The sequence below is a fragment of the Akebia trifoliata genome, chromosome 13 (genome assembly GCF_017979445.1).
Source record: "Akebia trifoliata isolate Shusen 1 chromosome 13, ASM1797944v1, whole genome shotgun sequence".
Taxonomy (NCBI): domain Eukaryota; kingdom Viridiplantae; phylum Streptophyta; class Magnoliopsida; order Ranunculales; family Lardizabalaceae; genus Akebia; species Akebia trifoliata.
Genome location: NC_141387.1, coordinates 18,882,748 through 18,895,306, shown reverse-complemented (window position 1 = coordinate 18,895,306; position 12,559 = coordinate 18,882,748). Strand labels below are relative to the sequence as shown.

At 36.5% G+C, this 12,559-nt stretch overlaps 1 pseudogene; it reads right to left on the bottom strand.

The window, feature by feature from the left end:
• Positions 1–2,758: 2,758 nt before the first annotated feature.
• Positions 2,759–5,932, bottom strand: LOC147388048 (homeobox-leucine zipper protein ROC2 pseudogene; annotated as a pseudogene).
• Positions 5,933–12,559: the final 6,627 nt, after the last annotated feature.

Sequence of the window (12,559 nt, the reverse complement as noted above, 5' to 3'; positions counted from 1 at the left end):
AGCATCTATTCTACTTCTGACAGATGCTTGCTTTGTGGGAAAGAAATGAAGGATAAATGTCCAAGTTATTCCCTTCTTACCTGTAGGGAAATGCATTAACTTGGTTCCATAAGTTTTCATATGAATTAGTAGCTTTGATGAGCTATGTACTGCATTTGTAACACGATACATTGGCAACAGAAAGAGTGGCGGAGACATAGACACTCTACTCTGCATGAGGATGTAGTCTGGGAAAAATCTTAGAAAGTTTACAAAGAGATTTAGAGAAGAATCTGTTGATACGTGATCCTCGATTACAATGGCCACATCTACTAAGATTTGGAGTCACCACCATTCATATTATAAGTGGGTGTGAATGGTCACCCGATGTACATTTTTCGAAAAAAGTGTCATTTTGACATTTTAGTGGCTCATGACAGATAAAGTACCGATCGACTTTGAGATCGGGGTAAGTGGCTCGATTAAAGAAAAATGAAGGTGTTAGGCACCCTTTTCTCCCCACCATGTGGTTGTAACCTCAACTCAACTCGATCATTTTAAATTAAAAATGAAAAATAAAAGTGAAGTGCCACGTGTCGATATCTTGTACCCTTTGTAGGGATTTGCTTTCGGCTTGATTATGGAATCATCCCATTGAAGGAGATGATCATTTGAATCATTTGCCTCGAGAGCTAAGTGTGACTTGAAATATTATCTATGGTTATGGGTTCATTCTCATTGAAGGAGATGATCCTTTGAATCTTTTAGAAGATTAGTATGAAAATAGAAAATAGATGAGTAGAGAATAAATTGAGTGAATTATTTTTTTATGTGAGACTTGGTAATCATTTTAAGGAGAGAAAAGGGGTATTTATATGTGTTGGGAGGATACTTTGGAAATATAATGGGGTAAAGTGTGGGAGAGAAAAGAATAACACATGTTTTAAAGGTGGGGGGGATGAAATTAGGAGTTGGAAGAAAGATAATTATGTAATGGAGGTAAATGGATTGTGTTTTGATCCAAATGGTTTGAATCTTACCCAAACCATTTGGGTGGAGTGTTTGGTGAGGTGAGATGATGGGTGTTTAAGAGGGTGGTTGATTGATTGAGTGGTGTTTGATTTAAGAGAATGGAGGGTGTAAGATGGTGGTTAAGTGCTTGATGAGTTGAGGGGAGTGGGTTTTAATTAGGTTTTGGGAGAGTGAGGGAGATGGTGACACATGCCAAGATGTGTGGAGATTAGAGGTTTACATGGATTGATGGGAGATAATGAGTGTTTGATTTGATAGGATGGGTATAGGTTTAGGTTGTAGAGATGGGTTTATAGAGAATGATGATTGTAAATTAGGGGGAGGTATAATGATGGTAGGTTAGGGGGAGGTATGGGTTGGAGGTATTTGATTTGAGAGAATAGAGGTTTATAGAGAGTAATGAGGGTAAGTTAGGGGAGGATGTGGGTTGATGTGATTTTTTAGAGAAAAGGTGATGTGGGTAGTTAATTTTTTAGAGAAAGGTGATGAGGTAGGTAGTTTGATGAAGGAGGTGAGAGGGGGTGATGACATGTGTCACCCTTTGATGATAAAAGAGTGATTGGTTGATGTGGGTTGTGGTTTATGGGTTAGATATGAATTGGATATGGGTTTGGGCTTAGGGGCATTGGACTTGGGTTTTAGGATAGGTTTTGGGTTTTAAGAATTGGTTGGGATAATTTTGGATTGGATTTGGGAGGGTGGATACCTTTTAGGTTTTTAGATGATATGGGATTGGATTTAGGTTAGGGGATAATGCGAGAAATACATTTTAGGTGACTTGCGGGTTCGTGGGCCTTAAATGGGCTTAGATTTTTTGGATTCAGAAATGGGAGCGGTGAGGGTAGAGGAAGTGACAGGTGTCCCAAGTCTCATTTTAATTTTATCCTTTTTTTTTTTTTGAGGTTTTGAAATTATTGGATTAATCAAAATGCCACATGTTGGCAAATCGAATTTTTTAGGCCCGTTGGTGAACTTTATCAAAAATTTGGCATTTTTAGTTTTAAAAGCGGAACGACGAATATTGAGAAAGCGTAGGGTAGGTCGAGTCTTTTGGGTGGGCCTCCTAAACCATTAAGAGTTCTTAGGGCCTTGGTTCGATCAAAATGTCACTTTTCAATGACTTGGGCCTCTAAGGCCCATTGGCCCATTTATTTGGAAAATCGGTATTTTTGGACCCTTTCAAGTAGGGGCCCATTCGAATTCGGGTGTCTACAGCTGTCCTTCTTTGCAGGAATTGCATGCAAAAAACTGTAAAGAATAGACTAAACCCCTATTTATACAGGATAAAAATTTTTGTTGAAACACGACTTCGAATTATCGATTGAATTGATGACTTTTGTAGAAAATGACTACTCAAGCACGGGGTCTGATAGAGCATTGCCTTATTAATTCCTTGATCTCGATGGCGTGGAACTCATGTAAGATCTCAGATTTGATGAAAGTTTGATAAGTTTTGAAATTCAGATATTTTTTATCGTGTTTTGAAAAATCGGAGTTGAGTGCAACTCGAAAGGATTTTTGAAATTCTTTTGATTTTTTTGATTTTTGATTTTTATTTTTTTGCATTTTCTTGATTTTGATTTTTTTTTGTTTCTTATTTTTTGTTTCTTTGTTTTTTTTGTTTTTTTAAGATGTAAGGTGCGTTCTTGACTTCTTTACCTTCTTTCTTCTACAACCTAAAACCCATTCTTCATTATCTTCTTTTGTTGATCTTACTTTATTTTTACCATAAGTTTATTCTCCCAATTCATGTATTGTCCCTTGTAGTGACGTCTTTGATCTTTTCAACGATGCAAGCGATAAGGTTATTAATAGTTGCCACAGATCCAAGAGAGTTTTGCTGTTGGAGTTGAATCAACTAAGCTCTGAAATGCAATAGTCAGGAGAGATCCCCCAAACCCAACCTTAGTAATTCCACCTCTATGAATTGTTGGCCAATCTAAAAGTATAGCGAAACCTGAAGGCAAGAGGGCTATACAATCCGAGTCACCTCCATTTAGAACACATTCATTGCAACAACATCAACAGGAGCATAAGTTGCGAACAAGCCTATTGCATCGGTGCTACTCTCTCGCAATATCAACATGTTGTTCCAATTGGAATTTAAAGCATTTCTTGTAGTAGAGACACACAGTTACCAGGATCTTGGCCATTGAACAATACCACTATTAGAAAGGATATCCCACTCATTACGAGAATCCTCATTCCGGAAGGAATCAAAGACTTTCTTTGGTGGAGTAGGAAGTTAGAAGGAAGTAGTTGCACTTAGCACAATAACAGGAGGTTGGTCTGGGTCGTCTATGCTCTTTCTGGTCATGACGCTCACATCTTCAGCTCCACTTCCTGATAATATAGTCCATGTGTGAGCGGTAGAAGCACTCACACCAAAACAAAAACTTATCACCATTCTCTCAACTAGCTTCAACATACTCTTTCGCCTTTCTTCATTCTTTGTCACACCTATATCTCCAGTCGGCATGTTACTAGCCATAACACTTGCAAGGCATTTGCACTATTGATCTAAGGTAGCAACCCATCGTTTTGCTCCAAACCCAAGGCTAGAGTTAACCAGTGATTTATATATAGTGTGAACTGCTTTGTCATCCACTTCAACATGTTCAATCCATACAACCTTGGAGTAACCATTCAGCATTTCTTGGATTACACAGCCAGATGGCCTTCTCCGACATCCCAATATCGAGCTAGGACATAAATGGTCCAAGGATACATTGACAACCACCCAAATTCCCTCGGAGTGCTGTTTACAATACCTTACAAAGAAACTCTCTCGGGTCGAAGCAAGAGGTGAAAGGACTTGGAATTCTGTTGTCATCACTTGAAGGGCTTCATTGTAGTTTCTTGTTACGCCTGTTGATAAGACCTCGAGAGTCATTGCTCTTGAAACAATGCTAGAAAACATAGTGGACCATTGATTCACATCCATAAGGATCTCAACAAGGTTAATAGGATTCATGACTACAATGACACTTTCTCGTGAAGCTTCTGCTTTCAATCCTAAAGATTTCAGCCCAATTCCCCTAAGAAAAGTTCCCATGTACTCTTCTTCATTTAGAATCTCATAAGTATCGTCAAGGCCACGCATCCATAAGGGTTCCCCAAGTTGGGCCATTTGGATCAACTCTTCTATTGCTGAAATCGCAAGCACGATGATCAATGATTTATCCGCCTTAGTAGGTCCAGTGAGTAATCTCAGGAGAGGCTTGCTCAAAGTCCTTGCTTCAATGCCTTCGCGTCTTACCTAGCGAGTCGTGATGCTTCGGACGCCGAGATGGTGCTGATGGGGCAAGCTATCCGAATTCGTACTCTAGAAGAGAGATTTGATTCATTTCTCATCGAGACGTGTGATTGGTATCATATATTTTGTATTTTCTTTTTGTTAGCAAAAAATGTAATGTGAAACTTTTGAAATAAAAATAAAATAGGTTTTTACTTACTTAGCCTCTGGTGTATCTATTGCTTTGAAAACTTGAAGTTTGAATAAGTCCTAGATTTTCATCATCGGCCAAAATAGTAGTTTTTCTTTTTTTTGAAATTTTATGAAATATCTTTATCAAATGGGTATGATAAATTTAGAGTTTGTAAAATCTTTGGATGTGATGATCTTGGTGTTTTTGCCACCCACAGAGGATATAAACGTCAATTGCCCTTTTGGTTCCTTTAGAGTCATCCCCAGTGCCCTGGTATTGGAAGACTATTATCTATTTGGGTCTCAGGATTTAGAAAGATTTCGTTATTCACAGTTTATACTCTTGCGGACCAAGAGTTTTTTTTTATTTTTATTTTTTATTTTTTTTTGGTTTTTTACCCTTATTGCCCCTGGTGCCAATTAAGGTTTTCACCAGACCCAGTTTCCACATTTTTACTCATTCATGTCTTTTGGGTTTTCATCGTGCCGATGGCTTTGATCTTGCCATAGTCTGAATTTTTTACTCATAGTCCCCTTTAAGGTTTTCACTATACCCTTGCAGACTATGCTTGTATTTATTTATTTATTTATTTAATTTTTATTTTTTTTGTTACAATTCTGCTCGGAGTCTCTGTGTCTTTGTGGCTTGGTGACTCAAGTTGAGTCACAAGATTGGCAACTCTAGTCTTGTAGTGGTGCTCTTTCTTGAGTGATCAACCTAGATTCCCCCCCTCGAGTTTTTTGGCGACTTTTCATGGCTCAGTAACCCAAGTTGAGCATCAAGATCGACTACTCTACAGTTTTTTTTCAAATATCTGATCTAGATTCTTCTCTCGAGTCTTCCAATGACTGATGAGCTTGAGGACTGTATCAAGTTATAAGATCATTGGTGTTGCCACCATCATTGTGTTGCCCTAATACATTCTTTGATCAAAAAGGACTTTTGGTGGGACGAAACGTTGGCTTAGGTTAAAGCATAGTGGAAAGATTAAAAAAAAATTAAGTTCTGAATGTATTTAGAATGGTTTAGACATGGGGCTCGTCTATTTATTTTTTCGAAAAGGTGATCTTTGTCTCCTCCCAACGTCTCTTGAACTTGTTTAGGCTGGAGATTTGGGTCAAGCTCAAGATCAAGTGTCCCAGTTTTTTTTTGACTTTTAAAATTTTTTTTTTTATATTTTTAGACATTCACAGTTTATCCTCATACGGGCTAGGAGTATTTTGATGCTTTTGATTTTCTATTTTTTTTTTTTTGTCTTCTTTTTTTTGTATCGTTTTATAGTTGTTGACTTGCCCCAATCTCAAGTTAAGAAATGAATGTGATGGCTCAAAAGGGTTGACTAAGGTAGATAATGGGTTTATGATAGCAAAGATGGCTTTTTGTCATCTCAAGGTCAGATCTCAGGTGTAGTATTTCTTGACAGTGTTGGCATTGATCGGTTGAGGGAATACTTGTCCGTCCATTTCTTTAAGAATCAGAGCCCCTCCCGTCATTACCTTCTACACTATGAATGGTCCCTCATAGTTAGGTCTGAATTTTCCTCTGGCATCTTCTTGGATTGGCATAATCTTCTTTAATACAAGGTCTCCTGGTGAGAAATCTCTAGGTTTGACTTTCTTGTTGTAGGCACGAGCTATTCGTCGTTGATAGATATTTCTATGGCAAATAGCTGTAAGGCACTTCTCTTTAATCAGATTCAACTAGTCGAACCAAGCTTGAACCCATTAAGCTTCATCCAACTCTGCTTGTTTTAAGATCCGGAAGGGAGGAAATCTCAACCTCGACGGGTAAGACTGCTTCCATTCTGTATACCAATAAATATGGAGTTGCCTCAGTCGAAGTCCTGAACGAGGTTCGATAGGCGTGAAGCGTAAAAGGAAACATTCATGTCAATCTTTGTACGTAACTACCATCTTCTGATGATTTTCTTAATATTCTTGTTGACTACCTCGACTGCTCCATTCATCTTAGGTCTGTAGTGTACAAAGTTGTGATGAGTGATCTGCAAGTATTCGCACATCTTGATCATATCCTTATTCTTGAAGTTTTTGGCGTTGTCCATTACTAATCCACTGGGAAACCCATATCTGCAGATAATGTTGTTCTTGATAAACTTTAGAACGTTACTTTTCGTGACGTTGGCATATGAAGCAGCTTCTACCCATTTAGTGAAGTAGTCAATAGCAACTAGGATGAAGCGATGTCCGTTTACAACTTTTGGCGAGATCTGCCCAATGAAGTCCATGCCCTAGAGTGAGAAAGGCCAAGGGGTGGTCATATTATGCAATTCTGACAGTGGAGCATTGATCTTGTTGGCATAAATTTGACACAGATGGCATTTGCAGACATGTTGATAGCAGTTACTCTCCATTGTCGACCTATAGTATCCCATCCTCATAATCTTCTTAGCTAACATGTGACTGTTCATGTGGGGTCCACAGACTCCACCATGTACAGTCTTAATTAATCATTTTACTTCTATTTCTACCACACACCTAAGTAAGACCTCATAGTACGATTTCTTGTATAGAATACTGTTGCTGATGAAGAATTGCCCTGCTAATTTCTGAATGGTCATTCGATCATTTGGCATTGCATCTAAGGGGAGGGTTCGATCTTCGAGATATGCGTCGATGTCTGAGTACCATGGCTTTTCTTTAGATTTTTCTACTTTGACAGGTAGACAGTAAGTCGATTCATCTTGAGTTCCAATCTCAATGGGGTCAATGACCAAATCTTCTGAAATACTAATCATAGAAGCGAGTGTAGCTAGTGTATCTGTGAATTGATTCTTAGCTCTTGGCATATATGTGAATGAAGTCATTCTAAAGCTTGAGCTTAAGTCTTCGAGATACTCGTGGTAAGGAATCAATATTTGTTCTCAGGTCTTCCATTTTCCAATCGTCTGATAGACTACTAAGCTTGAATCTCTGAACACATCGATTTCATCTACCTCGAGCTCTAGTGCTGCCTTCAACCCTACTATGCATGCTTCGTATTCTGCCTCATTATTAGAACATTGGAACTTTAATCTGATGGCAATTGACACATGTGATCCTTCTGGTTTAATTAAGACTGCCCCTATTCCCTTCCCTTTCTGATTAGCTACTCCGTCAAAATACATTTTCCAACCTGGTTCTTCATCATCGTCTTCAATCTCGATAAATAGTATGGCTTCATCAGGGAAGTTTGTCTTCAATGGCTCGTAATTAGGCAACGGGTGTTCGATTAAATGATTTGCAATGGCTTTCCCTTTTATGGCCTTGTGAGTGACATAGGTGATGTTAAACTCGGATAATAATAATTGACATTTTGCTGTGCGGCCTATTAGTGCTGATTTTTTGAATATGTACTTCAGGGGATCCATCATGCCTATAAGCATGTCGAATAACTGAACAAATAATGATGCAGTCGTTGAGATGCCCAGACTAATGTGTAGCAAGTCTTCTCAAGCATTGAATATTTTACTTCGTACTTGGTGAATTTCTTGCTGAGATAGTTGTAGACACCCCATTTTTGCACTCGCCTGATTAATCAACTCGTCAATCCGATTACAACGATTCCCAAAGATGGATGTTTATTCCGATGCTCTATTTGGTTACCAAATGTGTTTCAGAAATTCGGATAAGGTATCTCGAACTAACAAAAATGTAGAAACCACGCTACGCTAGAAAATATAATCTCAAAAACATAGAAATCATCATCTTGCAGACAAAAAGAAGCTTCACGATAAAAATCACTAAAAAATGACCAAATTACCAAAATACCCCTAACATTAAAACATCCCTAGAGCCTACATTATGTTTAGGAAAACCCTTTTCAAATACATCAAATAATAAATCGAAACCAAATAACCATTTCGCCAATTTTCACAAAATTCGATAAAATTACGAAAATGCCTCTCCCATTGAATTCCTAAAAAATTTGATTATAAAACATCCTGGAACATTAAAAAATGACTTAAAATGCAAAAAGTCATTTTCGATGGTAAAATGATAATTTTACAATTTTAATAATTAAAAATTTTGAAATTAATAATTAAAATATTAATTAATGTAAAGTAAAATCCTAATTAAAATTCAAGTCAATCAAGTAAGACTTAAGTTAAAATTCTAAAGTCAAGTCAATCAAGTAAGATTTAAGTCAAAATCCTAAAGTCAAGTCAATCAAGTAAGACTTAAGTCAAAATCCTAAATTAAAGTCAATCAAGTGAGACTTAAGTCAAAAACCTAAATCAATCTAATAAGACCAAAGTAAAAACTCTAATAGAATTCTAATTAAATTCTAAAACTATCTAAATGAAACATAATTAAACTCTAAAACTACCTAATAGAATTCTAATTAAACTCTAAAACTATCTAATAGAATTCTAATTAAACTCTAAAACTATCTAATGTAATTTTAATTAAACACTAAGTCTATCTAAAATAATTTTAATTAAATACTAACTATATCTACAAAATACTAAAAAATCTATAAATAATGGTCCTTACAACCTATTTTCGTATTAAAAAGAAAATCCTAGAAAAAGTAGGTCAAGAAGCCTCCCCAATCTTTTCAAAACCCTGATTTTGAAGTCCTAACTCCTTACCTAATATCCATACCCCAACTTTAGCTCAAAAAACACCCAGAAATCCTACAAAAAATATCCAGAAATCCATAAATAAATTAGAAAAATTCAGATCTAACAAGGAAGTACTTTGTCTGGGAGATCTGAAGCGAATCCGGTGACAGAACGAAGCGAGGAATACTGTACAAGGAGTTGTTCTATCATATCTGAGGGAACAAAACCGTTGCGTTTGTAAAGGTAAGTTTTTATTTATTAGTTAGGCCTTTTTAGCAATGTAATTTTATTTGAGAAAAATAGAGACCGACATTTGCCGGGCGGGGTTGGTGCTTAACACTTTCTAACCCGTAACGTGATCCTCGGACCTGTATTTTCTTTCGTAGATTAGTATTATTTACCTTTTAGAGTCAATGTTCGGTTCCTAGACTGTAATAACTAGGTGGCGACTCCCAAACCTCAAAATCAAAAGCGGATATGCGCACCCCGCGGATAGAGGGCGCTTTCAATGGTGACTCCACTGGGGATTATTGAGGATCAAACTTGAAAAGCCCCAAGTGTGGGATGCATTTCCAATAGGACATTTTTTTTAATTTTTTTATTTTTAGTTATTTATTTATTTGTTTTTTTTATTTTTTTATCATTCTTTTTTACTTAATTATGGATCATTTGTTTGGATTCCGAATACTTTGTTTTGCACATTTTTATGGTTCAATCTCGGATCATTCGGAATGACCCTAAATAATGCAGGATGTCAAGAGTATAATAGTGTGAAAAAATGGTTGTTGAACCATTCTCATTATTTGATTTATTTTATATTTTTGGGTTGTATTATCTTTTCTTGGTATTATTTGGATTGATTTTGGGTATGTCATTTTGGAGTATCACTCTTTATGATTCAATTTAGGGTCATTTTGGGATGACCCTAAATAATGAAAGATTTAAATTGACATAAATTGATGATGGAATGATGGTAGTTGGTATGTGAGTTATGCTTTTTTTTTTTAATTTTGGATGAATTTTTTTTAGCACGTTACTAGGCATGGGAGGTGAGTTATGAAAATAAATTATTTGTGAATGATGTAGTAATAAATAAAAAATTTGTCTTTTTTAATGTTGTTCGTGATGAGGAGAGGATTTCAAGAAAAATAAATTTAAAAAAATCAGAAAAAAAAATATTTTTACGCGTGGTGTGCTGCTAGTAAAAAAATGTTTTTAATTTTTTTTTTATCTTCTTTCCCAATGGAAGACAAAATGAAAACACAAGAGAGGACGCCTCATATCGCTCTCTCTCTCTCTCTCTCTCTCTCTCATTCCCTTTTTTTCCTCCATTCGATCCTCTACCCGAACGAATGAACCCATGATGATGTCTTTGTAAAAAAAAAAACCCATCTCTCTCTTCTCCAAAGCTACAAGACCCCTGAACAACTTAAACAAATACATGCTTCAACTATCGAAACAGGTTCCTTTTACCAAATCTCCATATCCTCTCGAATTTTAGCTCTATATTCTGATCCAAAAATTGAAAATCTTGAGTCAGCTAGATCTGGTTTTGACCAAATTGAAAAACCCAATTCTTTTTCTTGGAACACTATTATTAAATGCTATGTGGAGAACCATCGTTCCAAAGAAGCAATCATTCTTTTTTGTGGATTTCTTCATGAATCGACGCTTGTGCCAGATAATTTCACTCTGCCATCGGTTCTCAAGGGTTGTGCCCGTTTATATGCAATTGAGGAAGGCAGGTAAATTCATGGGTTGATTTTGAAAATTGGGTTTCGGTCTAATATCTATGTGCAGAGCAGTTTGTTTAGTTTATATTTGAAATGCAGAGATATTGTTTCGGCTCGAATTGTATTTGATAGAATGGCTGATAAAGATTTGGTTTCTTGGAATTCTTTAATTGATGGGTATGTCAAATTTGGATCGATTGAGCTTGCTTAGAGTTTGTTCGATGATATGCCTGAGAAGGATTCTTTTTCTTGGACTGTTTTGATTGATGGGTACTCAAAATGTAGGAAGATTTTTATTTATTTTTGATAAAACAAGAATCAATTGGGTGTTAGTTCTATTTGGGGATCACTCGAGCTGGAGGCTATGGGTTTAAACTGTTTCGAAATTTTTTTTGAATTAGTTTGGAGATAAAAAAAATAGTGGATCCCACAAGAAACCATGGTTTAATGAGTTTTTTTTCTTGTGGAGAAATTGTGGTTGCTTGGTTGATCTCATCTTGGGTTAATCCTGGCACACCAATTGCTACTTGCAATACACCAATCCATATTTAAACAGTTATTTATTTTTCAAAAGAATTGGTGTGTTGTAAGTAAACGTTGGAGTGTTAATAATTCTTTTAATCTCAATTTGTGTAGGGTCATCCAAAGCGATCCTCGATTGGACCATAATAATAATAAAAAAATCTTTGTTCTAGTTCATTTTTTTAATAAAAAAGTTAGGGTGAATTTTTTTTTAGGTGAGTCACCTTAGGTAAACTCATCCTCCATCACGAGAGGAGCTAACTGTATGCTACTTATTTGAGTGATTTTTACCATAATGTGTTGCTATGATACCTCAATTCTCAATATAACGAGTCGAGTTGATTCATTTAAAGTTATTGGTTTCATACAATTTATTTGTTCTCATATATTCTCTCAATATGATATAATGATGCTCCATGTGATTTTTTTTTTCAATGTTAGATGATGTTGAATATTATGAGGTGAGTTAACTCAATAAATTCACATTTGAATAGGTCACATGATACATTAGGGTGCATGGTTTCCTTTTGATACCCGATTGATGTGATCATATCTCTTGGATATATTGATTGATTGAACTATTGAGTCTAACATGTCGATTGCTTAATTATAATTAATTGATTGGCTTGGATTGATTGATTGATTTTAATTTCTTCTGATTAGTATGCTATGACTTTTGATAATCTTTTGATATTTGCATTTGTTATGATTGTGGCCCATTGATGATCTGATCTGGCCCAAGGGCCCATATATCTGAAAAATGCCCCGAGCATTCCTCACCCTGTTTTGCACACACCACTAGCACGTTTACCGCTTTGCACGCTTGCATGTCCCAATATAGCCAACGTGGCACTAGTGCGTGGCCCGGTCTCTTCGGAGATACGACGTCATTCATGAAAACCACATCTTCAGTCATGTACCTTAGGGTATATAAAACTGGGGCTTCAGTACCGTTTGATCAGGTGACTCTGAAAGGTATATTGATGCACCCAGGCTGGAGTGACCTGAACCTTTTGTCCTATTGTAAGCCACATAGTCACATGTCCTGATTGCCAATGTAGTACTAGTACGTGGTTAGTCCCCTCGTGGGATGCCAAACCATTTATGAAAGATACAACCCTAGACTCGTACCTATACGGTATATCAAAGATAATCTAAGTACATCAATTGTATTTCTTGGTTAAAACCAGTGCCTAAGTGAGATCCTGCCCCGCTGTACCCTTTTGTACGAGGGGGATAGACTATGCCTATTCTAGAAGAAAGGTATTTAAGAGGGCCTTTGCTCAGTATCGTGCGCCACC